Source organism: Neovison vison, chromosome 4 (genome assembly GCF_020171115.1).
Source record: "Neovison vison isolate M4711 chromosome 4, ASM_NN_V1, whole genome shotgun sequence".
Taxonomy (NCBI): Eukaryota; Metazoa; Chordata; class Mammalia; order Carnivora; family Mustelidae; genus Neogale; species Neogale vison.
The window spans coordinates 49,428,895-49,446,377 of NC_058094.1; the positions used below are offsets into that span (position 1 = coordinate 49,428,895).

Sequence of the window (17,483 nt, forward strand, 5' to 3'; positions counted from 1 at the left end):
TATGAAGAGTCACTTGGGGAACACTAGATTTCCTGTTGTTTCAAGGAGAATCAACCTCTATCTTTAACAGGTCATTGGTCAGAGGTGATTAAATAGTTGCAAATAAATTCTGAGTTGATGTGTTAAATTTCAAACCCCAGTGAAAACTAATTACCTCAAGATGCTTTCTTCTATTTCGTACCTCAGCCTACAAAATGTGTATCTTCCTCATTCCTACAAATGAAGACAATTTGCGAGTCTCCCTGGTTTAAATATTTAGAGACTTGTTTGTTTGCTGTGAAGAGGCAATGACTGAAAACACTCACTGTAAGTTAGTATTTTATAGTTTATTCAAGCTCAACTTTCCCTTATAATATAGACAACCGATATTCAGTTAAATAAACAGAAATATTGTTTTAAGTCAAAATTCATATTTAAGGTAAGGGTAGTGAAAAAGCCTTCAAGGTCTTTTACAATTACCTCAGTATCTGTTACTAGAAACTTTCCAGTCCTGTCTGCTTCTTTTCCGTGCAGATGTAATTTAACAAGTATTTCTTGAATGCCAGGATCATTTGCCAGGAACTGTTTGAGAAGAACAGAGAGGAGGGAAGGGAGAGAGGAGGGGTGGGGCAAGCAGAACGGAGGCTCATGGCGCCCACACTGGGGCTGGGCTTTTGTTGTCCAGATTCTCGTTCTGCCATCTTTGAGCTGTGTGCTCCTGTAATAGTTCCTAAATTTCTCAGATATAAAATTGAGACAACAGTAATAATAAAAACAATAATTAACCACCATGTTTTAGGAGCAAAGAGTAAGTTAATATTTGCCAAGCACTAGAATAGTGCCTGGCATACAGTAAGTGCTATGTGCTTGTTAAGTAAAGTTGTGGTGAAGACAATAATAGCTAACGTTGGTCCAACCCATATTTTACACGAGGCACTTGTGTTTATTAGCTCCTTTACCCTCACCACAACCCGATGAAGCCGATATCATCATTATCTCCACTTCATAGGTGTGAAACTGAGGGTTGAGGTGATCAGGTAGCTGAGATCAGTCACAGAGATATAAGTGAGTCAGAAACCATCTGGAACCTACACCAGCTGCATCTAAAGAGCCTGTGCTCTCACTTGGCTTATGGTGTAATTTATGGTGAGTAAAAATAAAGGTAAGCCAATAATAAACAGTTTTATGAATATAGGATGCAGTATATATAACTGAGAAAAAAACCCCTCTGTTGGTTCAGATATACCTTATTTCAACCAAAAATTCGGTTAATACATACATAATTTATATAACCAGTCTCTGCTCTCTTTCCTGTGTTCTTCTTTTTAGTGAGGAGAAGTTAGATTATGACACACCCTTTAACACACTTAACATCTTTGGGGGAAAGGTGGCATTATTTTTTATTTTATTTATTTTTTAAATGATTTTATTTATTTATTTGATAGACAGAGATCACAAGTAGGCAGAGAGACAGGCAGAGAGAGAGAGAAAGAGAGGAGGAATCAGACTCTCTGCAGAGCAGAGAACCCGATGCGGGGCTTGATCCCAGGACCCTGGGATCATGACCTGAACCGAAGGCAGAGGCTTTAACCCACTGAGCCACCCAGGTGCCCCAGCATTATTTTTTAAAAGGGGGTGTTTTGTAAGTATCTAGTTGGCATTCTTTTTAAATTTTTAAAGAAATTTATTCATTTATTTTTTTGGGGGGTAGAGACAGATGTAGAAGAAGAGAGAGAATCCTCAAGCAGCCTCCCCACTGAGTAGGGAGCCTGAGGAGGGGCTCAGTTCCAGGACCCTGAGATCATGACCTGAGCTAAAATCAAGAATCTGCCACTCGACCAACTGAGCCATCCAGGTGCCCCAATTTTTAAAAAAAAATGATAAAAGATTTGTTATCTTCACATTTTCTTGGTATGTGTAAAAAATAGAGTATCATCTCTATTGTGTTTGTCTCCTCAACTCTGTCATCAAAGACCTAGGTTCACTTTTTCTCCTTTTCATTCCACTGTTAGCATGACTCAGTGGTCTCAAGATGTCTATTCCTGTAGAGGCCCCCATTTTCACTGAAGGTGGGAAGAGAGGAGAGTAAAAAGCTTATTAAAAGCTAACATTCTCTTACCACATTATAATTTCATTGGTCAGAAATGAGTCACATGACTATTCTAACTGTAAAAAATTCTGTTAAAGTGGTCTCTTGCAGCCTCTGTAGTGAAGGTGGCCAAAGAAAAGAGGATGAAGTCAGTTAACTGGATTCATCACAGCCCATCAAAATGCAGTTGATTTTCTAGGAAAGATGGGAAAACTTTCAGATAGATATTTAGTCTGACACGAATTAATTGCATGTGTGTGTGAAAGTTCAGAATAAAGAATAAAAAAAAAAAGAGGTCTTTATGACCTAAAGCCCATAATTTTAAAAAATAACAGTATTTTTAAATTAAAGCTTGTTTTTATTGAAGTACAATATGTATATAAGAGCTAAATAATACCAAAGCTTTTGTTATTTAACAAAACAACAATTTCCTTCTCACCCCCCTGCATACCTTAGATGTACTTCCCATTGGCCAACATTTTCAACCTTTATTAGTCTTAATGATATTTAACTCCACACTGCTAAGTACTATGTTTATATGATTGTTCTTTCTAAATTTCAATCTGAAATTAAAATTGATTAAAAATTACATGAGGAATACATACATTTACATTTTTATTGTAAAAGATTCAATAGTAGTGAAGTTCATTTACTAGGAAAGTTCCCTTTACTTCCTTTTACTTAAAAAAAAAAAAAAAAGAGCACGATGATGTTGCTCCATTGCTCCTTAGTTTCTACGGTTGTCTTAGGATATAATATTATTCTTATACCTGATCCTTGATACATGACTTTTTTGTTTTCTCCAAAAGTTTTGAGATCCTCTCTTCATTCCTGGTGTTGTGAAATTTCATGACAATGATCCCTGTGGACATCATTTTTGGGGATTGATCATTACATTGGGTAATCAGTAAGTCTTTAAATTGGGATTTCAAGTTCTTCAGTTCTGGGAAGCATTCTTAACTTATGCCTTTTATGATTTCTTCTCATCTGCCTCTTTCTTCTTTTGGGAACTTCAATTATTAGATATTTGACTTCTCTATTGGAGTTCTTCAGGCTTATCTTTAAGTCCTTTCATTGACTATTCTTCTGCTATAATATATATATACTTTTTATTTTCTAAGAACATCTACTTGTAGCATTCTTTTTTAAAAAAATAGAAATGAATACTTTATCATTTGCATGGTTTCTGTATATAATCATGCAGTATATGTCTGATGAACAGAGTGTAAACAAAATTATTCAAGTGTTAATGATATTTAAGTCAATATTATCAGGCATTTTTAATTTGGAGAAAGAGAACTCTTCCAAAGCTAATGAAATTGGTAGTTTATATAGGGAGGGATTTGCTATCTTAGTAGTTTATATAGGGAGGGATTTGCTATCTATGGAAGAAGCTTTGTGGTTTTAGAAAGTCATGGTTCAAAGGAGCAATTATAAAAGTGGTAATGCCATGTCCCATTATAATTTCTCCTTTGAAGAAGATGTGGCTGATGCATAACCTAGGGCAGTGATCCATGGGTTGCCTGCTTGATGACACAGGGATGGTGAAGCCCTGCAGTGAATTAGTAAGTATTGTTACTGACAGGCTTTAATCTGGAGATTGGTGATACAATACAGTTTTCCAGCTCTCTGTAAATTTATCAAGGGATTCACATCAAAGAGAAGGTGATGCTTATGATAATTTAAAAATTTCTATCAATTTATATTTAACAAATAAAAGAAACCGTTTTCCATGGTATGATTTTTTTTTCTTTTATATTGCTCCTATTTCAGTCTTCTAGGACATTTGGATGTTTCCTTTACTTAACTACTCTCGTGTCCATAATGTACTTGTATTCAAGATCTAGCTGCATACAAAATGGCACATTAGTTTTAAAAATTTCAGCACAGTTTAGCAAATGAACCATTCTGTACTGATAAAATAACTGTCTCTATTCACGGGCATCGTTCAGTATCTTGTTATACTCTGTTTTCTCAGGTACCTCTTCCAACATGTAAATCCTCATTCTCAGACAATTCCTTACATGAACAAAAACAGTTCCTTATACTTAATTTACTCCTAGTAAATACCAAGTGTAAGTGATAATTGTCTTTGCTTATTTTTAACATCCTAAAACCTTTTTAAAATACATTTTCCTCAACTGCTGAGCCCCCAATTTTCTAGACAAAGCAATTGTTGTCTATATAGCAAGGCTAGCATTCTTTGCCATCATGTTGGAATAGCACCTACCAAAAATGGGGCTAATTGAATTTAAATTGAAAGAAAACAGGGACAGTTTAGGTTGCTGGAGTTGTGTGTGTGTGTGTGTGTGTGTGTGCTGGTCACTGGTGCACAGCTGGAGATCCCCACTGATCTCTCAACTGTATTGTATCCAGAGACAGGACCCATGGCTTCTCTGCTTCTATATATTTTAAAGAGGCCCCAGGGAAATCTGAATTTGAATCTAAGCTTTGCCACTTAACAGCTGTGTGTCTTAGTTTACTCATCTATAAAGTAGAGATAGTATTTCTTCTTTTATCAGGAGAGGGGTGTGAGGACCAATGAAGTCATGTGTATAAAGTGTTTAGCATAGCAACTGGAAATTACTAAACCCCTAACAGTTGAGTAAAGACATCGTATGCTTTTTCTTTTTTCTTTTTTTCCTTAATGATTAGGTTTTTAAAAAAATTTTTAAGATTTTATTTATTTATTTGTCAGAGAGAGAGAAAGAGAGAGAGAGAGAAAGAGAGCATAAGCACATGTAGGGGGAATAGCAGGCAGAGGGAGAAGTGGGCTCCCACTCATGCAGGGCTGGATCCCAGGACTCTGGGATCATAATCTGAGCCAAAAGCAAATGCTTAACGGACTGAGCCACCCAGGTGCCCCTATGTTTAGGTTTTAAAGAAACTGCCCAACACTTTTGCAAGGGGGTTTACCAATTTATTTTTCTACCACTTACTATGGCCATCTTTTTGAATTTAGCTATTTTTTTCTCTTTTCTCTCTTTTTTTTCTCTAGGGTTATTTTTCTAGGTATGGAGCAATATTGAGAAAGACCTACTTCAACTCTTTTTACTGGCATTTTAGAATATAGCAGGAAATTATCCAAGTTGCCAGAGACTACTAGCTGCAAATAATCTCTTCTCATGAAAACAAGTAGAAAATCTGCAAAGAGGAAAAGAGAAAATTTTGAAGAAAGCTGTCTCTTGAGCATGCCAAGCTTGTTTCTATCTTTTTCACTGGCCCTTCCTTCTGCTGGAAAGATGTTTATATGACTGGCCTCTGTCGTTCTGATCTTAGATTAAATTTAAATTTCTCAGAAAGTGTTAGTTCCTGATCACTCAACTCAAAGTATCCCAAATCACAATCTTTTGTTCTTGTTTATTTATTTTATGTCTTAATGCATCTGTCTCCCCACAGAATGTAAGCTTCTTAAGAGCTGGCTCCTTGCCCGTCTCGGTCACTGAATCCCAACAAGTCATACATACATGTATTTGCTACATCGCAGATATTCAAAAATATTTGTTGAATAAATGTTTAAATGGGCAGACCTTAACACTAAGAAAGCCAAGCACAGAGAGGCAGTCATTAACTTCATAATAATTCACCACTCTATGTATGAAGAGACCAGTTACGGATGATTGTGAAGCAGATACTCAGTAAATATTTGTCAAAGAAAGGACAAGTTGCCAGTTTCATCTGCAGTAGATGGTAGAGTCATAGACACGGAGAATGTGTTTAAGAAACAATTTATCAATGGTCAGCCTCAGGCTGAGGCAGAATACAGTAACAGAAGGATGTCTAGGTCTTTCATACTCAAGGAGTCAGTACTCACATGTGGCCTCATCATTACCTGGGCCCCTTCCCTTGAGACACCTGTCATGGGCTCAAATTTGTTTTTAGCAACACCTCCATTCTCTTCTTTCCTTCCATTGATCAAAACTCATCCATCATATGTTTCTTTCCCACAGAACCTTGTTCAACATACAGTGCGTTGAACGGTGATGAATAGTTACCCTCTCTGAAGTCTCATGCAGCCAGGATAATAAAATAAATTAGAACGTATTTTAATATCACTCCCTTGTTTATTGTCCAGTGATAAGCAGTAGAGGGGCTCAAGAACAACCAACAGAGAGCAGAAAAACAGTTTAGTAAATAAATAACTCAAGAACGGGACACCATCCCTTAAAATATTGAAAGGGGAGCATGTTTTGGGCCCATCTCCACTGAGAGGGAAATTCCATTTGCCAACGCTCTCCACATCTGTTTTCTGAAGGATGCATTGCTATTGAGTTACTAAGTGAGCTGGAGTGATTCTTGGGCCTTTGAAATTCCTGTGAGAGCAGCCAATCATAGCTAACAATAGGACTATGGCATTAGTTGGCGGGCGGGGGGGGGGAAGGGGAGGAGCTTTAGCATTTTTTGTTGGCTTGATTGAAGAACGGAGTAAATATGAAAGTGTTACACATTTTTCTGATTTGTTTAATAATAATATCGAACATTTATTGAGTGCTTTGAGCATTTTTGTAAGTGCTTAGCATGTATTATTTAAATTTTATCTCTGTTTTAATGGAAAGGTTAGGTAATTTTGGCAAAGGTCATTCAGATAATAGAAAGCACAGCCAGAAATTTGATCCCAGCTCATTTGATCCCATAGTCTGAGCCCTTAATCCCTGAACGACTCTTGCTCTGACAAGGGTGTGAATGAGAAATGATTCTAGCAGACCAAAAATACAATAGGAATTGTCTCTAAAGAATTTCTCCAGAAACACTCCTTCTCCTCACCGTAGTTCATCCATTTGATAAGCACAGCTGAAAAGTTAAAAAAATTATCCTCCAAGAATTGCTTAATTATTTATGAGAAATGGCATATCTTATGAAGTATAATTTCAAAGAGGAAGTACCATATTTTGTTAATAGTTCACTTTCTAGAGGGCTCTCAGGTTATTTTTCTGGGTGGATTTTTCCATCTATTACCACTAGATGGTGTGTGGATTATGCAAACACCCCAAATGACTTGAGAGAAATTAGCCCAAAGCAAAAAGAAGAAAAATTCAGCAGAGAAACATAAATGTGGAATTTGGACGCAGGGGAAGATGGTCATGCCTGACACAGTGGCCTTCTAATTGTGGGAGCCTGGTTTCCTTTCAGAATAAGCATTAGTAGTCACTCAACCAAGTCAGAGAAGATTTGAATAATAGTCAAAAGCTGCCTGAGAGTTTGTTTTCTCAGGAAACTTTTTACTGCCCGTAATCATAGCCAGGATTAGCATTTTAAAAGAGATACTGAGGAACAAATTCTTTTTTTTTTTTTTTTCAAGATTTTATTTATTTATTTGACCGAGAGAGATCACAAGTAGACAGAGAGGCAGGCAGAGAGTGAGGAAGGGAAGCAGGCTCCCTACTGAGCTAAACCACCCAGGCGCCCATGAGGAACAAATTCTAATACAGCCAACAACTGCTTCCTCTAATTGTAATATGGGTTTTCTGGAACCTACTATGATCTGAAAATAGTTATTTTTTCCTAATTTTCTTCAATGAGTCTGTAATAAAAGGTCACGAATAGCCAGTTAACCACCTCCTCGCAACCATATGACCAACCAAAACGATGATGTTGTAAAATTCAGGGTTGTTTAATGAACAGGACCAGAAAATTCCTGGGAATTTCTTGAGAATAAATTTTTAAAACTAAAGGGAAGTCACTTATTCTTTTTGAACTTACACTTCCACAAAATGAAAAAGTAAGTCCCCAAAGCTCTTTGCAGGTAGCTCTATGACATCTAAAGAAGAAAAGAACAGTATGGGCCCTGGTGCTCACAAACACACATACGTACAGATACACCCCGTTTTTTAGTTCTAAACTAGTTTGATGTTCTGTTTCCACATTGAGGGTATATGACAATATTATATTTGCTAAAGGAGTAAAGAGAATGAAGCCTCATTTATGTAGGTGTGGTGGTACTTAGAATTTGGTATTGTGCAAGGGAGTACTATTAATGACCCATTTTTCATAAGTCGTTGCAGATCTGTTGGTGAGGAAATGATGCTGATGAGACTGTAGGTAGTAACGTATAATTCTAGGTTAACTGATTACGTTTCACCACATGAAGAGTTATCTCTCTAATTTTTTTCCTTGAGTAAATATATTTGATCAACTCTTAGCTGTTAAACCCTAACAATACCCAGTTGTCACTTTGATTTTGGACTAGGTCTAGGGTTTTGGATTAAAATCAAAATTGAAAATGATCGAATAATGATAAACACAAGGAGGAAATAAATAACGTCCCTGAAAGAGTCCCGTTATCCATGATACTTAATTCCACACATAGATGAAGGCGGAGTACTTGCTTGGTTTCCTCACTTCTTCACCGGGCTGCTGTTCTCCGTCTTGAGCTGGATGGGGGCACCAACACTGCACAGAGGAAAAAAACCAGCATGGTCGCTGTGGGAAAGGCACATCCTCTCCTCGTGGTATTGATCCTCTGTAAAGACACACCATTTTTTTTGGTAACCTACGAAACCAAATTTGGCTTTGTGTTAATTGCATGCACTCCGCTGAGTTTTACAGGCAACTGTTGCTTTCACTATTTTATTTTAACCTTGGTCTTATATCCTTAAGATTATCAACCAATTGCTAAATACAGGCACTCAGTGGTTACCTAGCGTGCCTTTTGCTTCCTTGCTTTCTTTTCTTTTCTTTTTTTTTTAAGATTTTATTTATTTTTTTAACAGATCACAAGTAGGCAGAGAGGCAGGCAGAGAGAGAGGAAGGGAAGCAGGCTCCCTGCTGAGCAGAAAGCCGGATGGATGGATGCGGGGGCTCAATCCCAGGACCCTGGGACCATGACCCGAGCCAAAGGCAGAGGCTTTAACCCACTGAGCCACCCTGGCGCCCCTCTTTTCTTCTTTTAAAAGTGCCTTTCAAAGCAATATAGACTAGGGGAGGGATGTGGAACATAGTAGATGAGTTTTAAAAAGAGATTGGAGATCAAAGAACCACCTGTGTTTCTTCTCTCTGAAGACTTCTGATATTTATAGTCAACCCTTTTTGCATTCAGTATCTCTAAAGGTCTGGTGGCATCAAACTCTACCTGCTTAATCATCAGTCTTACTTCAATTTATTGAGAAATGGGTCAAGACATGCACCAGTTGAAGTTTTGCTGGATAACTTGTTTAGTACAGAACATGGGTAGTATCCAGTAAAGTTTTTAGGATGTATTAATAGGTACATAAATGGTTATTCATTTATTTGACAAGAGTTTACTCCTAAAAGGAATCAATCCTTAATCAAAAATATAAAGAACATTTGTTTGTATTGTTGTTGGTCATTTTATATCAGAATATGAAACTTTATTTTCAGCAAAAGTGATCAATATTAAGGCTTATAGTTCTCTTTAAAACTTGAGGAAAACTAATTTTTCAGAAAACAAGGATTAATATATGGTTTCAGAGTTGGCAACAGTTTAGAATCAGGTACCTATGTGTTATAGATAGAAGATAAGGAAAAAAAGACTTTTTAAAATAATTTTTTATTTTTTTTAATAAACATATATTTTTTATCCTCAGGGATATAGGTCTGTGAATCGCCAGATTTACACACTTCACAGCACTCACCGTAGCACATACCCTCCCCAAAAAGGACTTTTTAAAAAGGTTTTATTTATTTATTGGACAGAGAGAGACAGCAAGAGCAGGAACACAAGCATGGGGAGTGGGAGAAGCAGGCTTCCCACTGAGCAAGGATCCTGGAGGCTCCATCCCAGGATCCCGGGATCTCTACCTGAACTGAAGGCAGAGGACGCTTAAGACTGAGCCACCCAGGCACCCAGGATTAAAAAGGCTTTTAAATGCCTTTTAGAGCCACCTTGGTATCTCAAATCCTTGAAGGATTAACTGATTAACTTTAGTTTCTAAATGAAAACTAGTGTTCCAAGAACCTATGTACATCACTTAGCATAATCTGGCTGTGTTGAAAATGCCCTCTTTTCTGAGGAAAAATAAGTGCTGAACCCTAGTAAAAACAGCAGGACTATCTTTTACTTACAATCTCTTGGGACCAGACGCTATAACATTAGTGGCCGTTCACCAAGTGGGTCACTCAGGACCTCCAAAATGGGAAGACTGACCTCTACAGTCTTCTGGGTAGTAAGTCAGATGATAGGCACATTATGGCCATTATCAAACTTTCATAATACCATTGATTAAGGTTATAAAAAAAAATGACAATTTAAAATTATTTGTATAAGGAAAACATTACTAAGAAAATAAACAAACCAATCAACACAAACAGTGGCTAGTCAAGGAAACACCTAGCAGACAAATCCTTAAGAAATTCCTCTAGTACTCTTAATCATAGGAAACGAACTGAGGGTTGTCAGAGGGGGGGCGGAAGGAGGGATTGGGGTAGCTGGGCGATGAACATTGGGGAGGGTATTTGTTATATAATGAGCACTAGGCATTATACTAGACTGATGAATCACAGACCTGTACTCCAGAAACAAATAATATATTACATGTTAATTTGTTGAATTAAAAAAAAAAAATCCTCTACTTACCAAGTCTGGGAAGGGTCCATAAAGGACTGAGGAAAGCCTTGTGAGCATTTTGCAAAACGTTCTTTAGGGTGTGCCCATATAGGGTCATTTCCTCCCACCCACCTCACTCCCTGCTGTGGCATGCTCTTATTTGGGGTTGGGGGTGGGGAGTGGTCAGCCCCAGTTGAATACTAAATGAGATGAGATAGTGAGCTCTCTTGCTTAGAGTTGGTAAGTAGAAGACATGCCACTGTGGAATGTCTGATCCTAAAGGAAATAGATGATTTATTGGTGGGAATAAACCTACTGATGCCTTACCTTCTAAGGTTTGGATGACTTAATTTCTACTGCATATTTTATTGACTTCCTATGTGAAAAGAGTGAGATGAGGCCTACAAAGAAGGTACTTCACACAATCTAATGTGGGGTTTTGGACTTAGTATTTCCAACGTGATCTGAGTTCTCTCAAAAACATCACTTGTTTTTAATAGATTTTTAGATTCACCCAGGTTTAAAAAAAAACACAAAAGAAATGTACCACTAAAATCCACAGAAACCAAATGAATGTACCAGAGGGACCACAGGGTTTACAATTCTTTTTCACTCCAGTGATACGATTTTTAAAAAATATTTAATTTATTTATTTGTCAGAGGGAGAGAGAATAAGAAAGCGAGAGAGCATAAGCAAGGGGAGCGGCAGGCAGAGGGAGAAGCAGTTCCCCCAGCCCCAGCAAGCAGTCCAACAGGGACTCAACCCCAGGATCCTGGGATCATGGTCTAAACTAAAGGCAGATACTTAACTAACTGAGCCACCCAGACGCCCTTCCACTGATGTGATTTGAAAAGCAGGAATTTATTTTTGTAGATGAACACTGCTATGAATATATTAATTTCATAGTTTCTTCACTCTTTAAATCTCTTTTCTTTTATATTTTTGTCAGTGCATATAAATACTTCTTGCACTTTGCTTTCTAATTGGAATCAAGATATCTTAAATGGATTGTATTTGAGTTGTAGCATATTTTCTTGATAAGCATCGTAGATTTCCTCAGCACTATAATCTCTGGGGATATTGGTAGCATTGCCATGATCATTATAAAAGAACATGTAGTTGGGGATAAAAATACAATATATGTTTATAAAAAATAAAAAATAAAAATTTAAAAAAAAGAACATGTAGGATCTTTGTCACATATGAAAGCATCATACAAATCATGTAAATGAATTTTTCCCCCTTTCAGAATGTCCTTCTCTAAGATATTTTCCATATAAGACATGGGGTTGTTCTTTGTAATCATCAGTGGCAAGATTATTTTCATATGCTTGGTAACATACATATTATTAATATACTTTGGATTATATTTAGTAATTTATATAGACTTACAGAACATTGTTTAAATTTATTATTTAATTAATGGTCAAAGATATTATTCCTTCTTTTATACATGAGCAAACTGAAGCTTGGAGCTGCAAAGGAAGCTTACTTAAGATACATAGATGGCAAGTCGCGGAGCCCGATGTAGAGTTATTTTGTCCACATTTCATGTACAGCATCTTGGGATTTGCAGAATAACTATAAGACATAGTTTCTGCCTTTAAGGAAGTTGTAGTTTATTTATTTATTTTTTAAATTATTCATTTGAGAGAGAGAGAGAGAGAGAGCACAAGCAGCAGGGAGGGTCAGAGGGAGGAGCAGACTCCCTGCAGAGCAGGAAGCCGGATGTGAAACTCCATCCTGTGACTCCAGGGTCCTGTGACTCCAGGGTCCTGTGACTCCAGGGTCCTGACCTGAGCCACAGGCAGCCACCAAACCAACTGAGCCACTCAGCCACCCCTGGAAGGAACTTGCAGTTTAGTTGGGAAAATGACTGATGTCATGAAAACAGCTTGTGCAGATAGTAGATAGAGGATGGTCCTCAGACCACATAGCCTTTGAAGCTCATAGAAACCTGTTTCTTTGAATCGAATAAAGTTGCATGTAAACTATAAGACAAAAAATACCTTTTCACTGATAAAAGTTGCTGTCACAGACATCTGTTGTCTAAGGATCTCGAGACCTTTGAGATAGTCTGTGAATCTAGATTTACATCCACCCAAACATACAGCACCCAAATTACCATGTGTCTTCCCAACAACCACGTAGCACACTACACAGAGGAAGCCAAGGCGTGTCCTTGAGAAATGCATCCAGTTTTCTCTATTAACTGGGCCTGTGGAAGGACCAATAGCATGATGTATGTCAGGTAAATTGATCGCACATGCTACTCCAAGTGACCTCAGGCTCCCTTCCTCTGTAACACCACCAGTTGGTGGTTAATATTCAGCTGAGCTATTAGGTGGAACACAAAAGTAGGGATAAGATTTGCAATCTGTTAATGTTTTCTTAAGATCTTGTTAAATAAAAGCTAAATCCATCATTAGTGGAAGTAGTAATAAATTAGGTGCTGTAATTAGCAGTCCAAATGCATACCTTTGTAAAAGGTTATCTTTAATGTCTTTTTTTTTTTTCATTAACGTAATTGTGTGTTTTGGATAATCATAGCCCAGGGGAAGACCTGGGAACTGCAAAAGTACGATTGCTTAGTCAAACAGAAGTGGATGTACTCCAAGTAAGCCAACACGTAATTAATTAGAATATTGTTGGAGTAGTTAAGATCTTTTGGAGGGAAAAGAGACAATTCAAAAATAATTTTTAATATTTTGCCCTTTATGGAGACTGGATACATAAAGCATACCCACAGAATCTGGCATGGAGTAGGTATATTAAAAAAAAAAATGCTAGCTTTTAGGAAGTTAGTGTTTGTGACAACCAGAGAATATAAATCCTCTATCATTGGCTTACTGAAGCTTCTCTGTTCCCAGAGCCTTTCACGTTTCACTGGGGCTCATATCTCATTGTATGCTAAGGCTGACTTGATTTGTCTCAGTTCTCAGACTTGGAGCTTTCTTTCTTTTGAGAGAGAGAGAATGGGACTATGTGGATATGAAAGGGGGGAGAGGAGAGAGAATCCTAAGCAGGCTCCATGCTCTGTGTGGAGCCCAGTGCAGGGCTCTACCTCACTGCCCTGAGATGGTAACCCGTGCTAAAATCAAGAGCCAGACGCTCAACAGACTGAGCCACCCAGGCACCCGAGGCTTGGAGTTTTCTTAAGAAGAGGACCACGTATTACTCATCTCTCTTCCCCCAGTACCTCTCACATCATTCAGAAGGTAATACCTTCTAAATAAGTATTTCTTAAATTTGTTGATTCCAGTTTTTCTCTATTCATTATTTCATATTGACCATCTGGTTTCAACTAATCAAGAGTCAAAATTGAATCTGTTTAGGTAAGAACAGCACCATCCCCCACATTTGTTACCTTCACAGCCTACCTACCTTATCTCTTTGGCTCTCTTTGGCTTCCCCACACTGCTCCTCCGTTATCAGAAATTCATTTCTCACGATGCTGTCTTTCCAAAACAAAATCTGATTCTGTCATTCTCTTGCTCAGAAATTTCTCATGCTTTCACATCCCCTCCGGGTTAAATTCTCAGCTTCTTTTCATGAAATGCAAAGACTTTCCATGAATAGACTTTTATTTTCCCCTCCAATTTCTTCCGCCACTTACCTCTTTTACTTTATACTCCAACTATATGACATCTGTGTTATATTTCCATTTCTCTGAACTTTTTTGACTGCCTGGAATATCTCTCTGACCCGCAACACACACCTTGCTTTTCTAGCCTTGCAGCTTCTTGCCTGTTTTTCAGTCCGCAGCCCAGTACTTATAATCTCTTAGGAATCTTTCCCTGATTCTCACAGCAGACTTAGGCTCCTTTGCTTTGCTCCCCCTAGGACTCCTGCTGGCCCCAGGCTTATACATATCTTTATTAAATCAAATTTCTGATTGTACTTAGATTGTGGGTTTGCTGGTCTATCTTCCTTCAAGGCCATGGGCTCCTTGAGAGTAGGGTAATTGGCCCGTATTAGTAACTCAAGACACATGGGTTGAATGAACGACTACATGAAGAGTGAATGCATTTGACAGATGGGACCGGAAAACTGTCTTTATCAAGTCAGAACTTCAAAAAGAAAAATAAAAATCCTTGTAATGGATATTTGTTGAAATGATTAATATTCCATGTCATGGTGGTAAAGACAGCAATAAAAGGAACAAAAGGTATCAAAAATTCAGTCCTTTCCCAGAGGCGCATAAACCAGATGTCCTAACACTTTTTTCCCCCCCTCTTACTTTCTGTGTCAAGGAAGAAAGAGACAGGACGACACAACCCACAGGAAATTCTCCATGACATTAAAGAAGATCACGAAAGCCGCTCTGCAGCTGGTGAGATCAGTGAAAAATAAACTCAGTGATTTAATGTAAACTGCCACTTGCTTCTACAGAAAAGAAACATGGTACAAGTGTTCACGGAAACTGGTGCAGCTTGAGAGGGGTCCATATTGGTTTCTGAGGACTGGGTCTATATCTGAGTCATCTTTGCTTTCCTGATTGTGCCTAACATAGGCTGTGCATGTAGTAGGTGTTTGTGAAATGAAGGAGGAAAGCAATAATCAGATCTGTTATCTTAGAGGCATTGGATAAGTAATCTAAAGAGTATTAGATGTTGTTTTAGTCTCTGGATTTTGGCACCTACGTGATACAAATGTTAGTGGGAGCTTGTCACTAAAAACAAAGCAAAACAAAAGAAATTAAGTGGTTACTATACAAAAACGTATAATGTCTACCAATACTATAAGCATGAGAAGGAAAATGAATCTGGCCAAAGGTGTTTTGAAAATGAGACTTCTTGTGTGGTTGGAAACATCATGTCCTATCATGTGTCTGCTGCTTTGCTCCATCTTATTAACTTTGGGACAGGGGGTGGGAAAACACTGGAAGTTTCATCTCGTGCATTCAACCAAGAGCCTGTCTTTTTCAGTACTGGAAGCAGATGGTTTTCTCCTTTTCTTTCACCAAGATCTTTCCCTCATCCAACTAGTCCTTTACAATTCTTGTAATGTCTGTTATTATTCATTTAATTTATTCAACAAATATTCATTGAACCCCTACTCTACGCCAGCTTCTGTTCTGTGTTCTGGGGACACAGAAGGTTCCCTGCTATTTCTGACCTCAAGGAATCATGAGGATCCAGTCCTGCAAGACCAATGATAAAGAATTAGTACATTCTGTACTGGAGTGTGTTGTATGTGTGTGTGTGTGCATATGAGTCTTACGAGGGGCAGGAGGCAGGGGCTATGGGGCTGGAGGAACAAGAATTGTTTAGACTGGATTGTCAGGAAAGGTTTTCTAAGGAAGTAACATGTTCCCTCATTTTATCCCTTTTCTAGCTTGTATCCATGTGACTGACACAGACTCTAGCTTAGATGAATCTGATGCTCACAGCAATTCCTGCTGTATCATTTTCTGCTTTCCTTATCCTCCCATGGCTGCCATTCATATCTAGAGGAAAAAAAACAATTTTCTTTCCATGCTTTCAGTATTTCATGAGGCCACAAGAAAATCAAATAGCAATAGCCAAGGGTCTGAGGGTCCCAACACACACACACACACACACACATACACACATACACACACACACATACACACACTCTCCAGAGGTGTTTTTAGCCAGTTAAGTGAATATCATGAAGATTAAATGAGATGATGCTTTAAAATATTTTGTGCAGTGCTTGATACCTAGTCAGTACTCATTAAAAATTAGATATTATTATGATGATGATAATCAAGGCTTTTATTATTATCTGATAGACTGGATATATAGCTCTTGCTGGATAAAATTCTCTGAAATACTCCCATTTAGGCATCACATTTTCTAAGTGTTTCCTGGGTACAGAGCTGCGGTAGGTGTTGTGGGGAGCAACAGGGTACTGGAGAAGAAAGAGCTCCTCTCTCTTCACTGCTTATGAGACAAAGCAGGAACCACCAGTATAAGACAAATGGAAAGAACAATTCTGTTTACAAAGCAGCCTAATTGGGAACACCAATGACTACATCCAAATGAGAAACACAACTCTTTAGGGGAGGATGATTAAACCGTCACCTCCTAGACCATTTATCTCTTTTTTTTTTTTTTTCCAATTTATTTATTTTCAGAAAAACAGTATTCATTATTTTTTCACCACACCCAGTGCTCCATGCAAGCTGTGCCCTCTATAATACCCACCACCTGGTACCGCAACCTCCCACCCCCCCGCCACTTCAAACCCCTCAGATTGTTTTTCAGAGTCCATAGTCTCTCATGGTTCATCTCCCCTTCCAATTTACCCCAAAGCACATACCCTACCCAATGTCCATAACCCTACCCCCCTTCTCCCAACCCCCCTCCCCCCGGCAACCCATAGTTTGTTTCGTGAGATTAAGAGTCACTTATGGTTTGTCTTCCTCCCTATCCCATCTTGTTTCATGGATTCTTCTCCTACCCACTTAAGCCCCCATGTTGCATCACCACTTCCTCATATCAGGGAGATCATATGATAGTTGTCTTTCTCCGCTTGACTTATTTCGCTAAGCATGATACACTCTAGTTCCATCCATGTTGTCGCAAATGGCAAGATTTCGTTTCTTTTGATGGCTGCATAGTATTCCATTGTGTATATATACCACATCATCTTGATCCATTCATCTGTTGATGGACATCTAGGTTCTTTCCATAGTTTGGCTATTGTGGACATTGCTGCTATAAACATTCGGGTGCACGTGCCCCTTTGGATCACTACGTTTGTATCTTTAGGGTAAATTCCCAGTAGTGCAATTGCTGGGTCATAGGGCAGTTCTATTTTCAACATTTTGAGGAATCTCCATGCTGTTTTCCAGAGTGGTTGCACCAGCTTGCATTCCCACCAACAGTGTAGGAGGGTTCCCCTTTCTCCGCATCCTCGCCAGCATCTGTCATTTCCTGACT

At 38.3% G+C, this 17,483-nt stretch overlaps 1 long non-coding RNA gene across 1 annotated transcript in view; it reads left to right on the forward strand.

The window, feature by feature from the left end:
* The first annotated feature begins 868 nt into the window (after positions 1-868).
* LOC122905560 overlaps positions 869-17,483 on the forward strand; it is a 38,829-nt gene continuing 22,214 nt past the window's right edge. Inside the window, exons 1-2 of the long non-coding RNA XR_006384357.1 lie at positions 869-1,125; positions 14,826-14,905. This is a non-coding gene — a long non-coding RNA (uncharacterized LOC122905560). The remainder of the gene's footprint in view (positions 1,126-14,825; positions 14,906-17,483) is intronic.